We start from the raw sequence: 330 nt of genomic DNA on the forward strand, positions 1-330 counted from the left end.
AGGCGCTTTATAATTACACATGACCCTGATTAACCAAAAAATCCATTTCGTTAATACTTGTGATATTTTCAGGGTGTGTTGAAACAAGGGTGAAAAAAAGCAGAGAAATCTACCGGACTATGATACATACTTTTGAATATGATAACATGCCAAGAATCATATAAACGTGGGTTGGGTGGTTGGGTTGGGTATGTCTAACCGCTTAATTACAATCACAGGACATATCTTTTAAGTGGTGTAAATCCCTGGTTTGCGTTTGTTATAATGATGTGTTTCTATTGAAATTATTGTAACGTGTCGTTCCGATATGGCTGATAGTGAAATGATAAC

Source organism: Littorina saxatilis, linkage group LG16 (assembly GCF_037325665.1).
Source record: "Littorina saxatilis isolate snail1 linkage group LG16, US_GU_Lsax_2.0, whole genome shotgun sequence".
Taxonomy (NCBI): Eukaryota; Metazoa; Mollusca; class Gastropoda; order Littorinimorpha; family Littorinidae; genus Littorina; species Littorina saxatilis.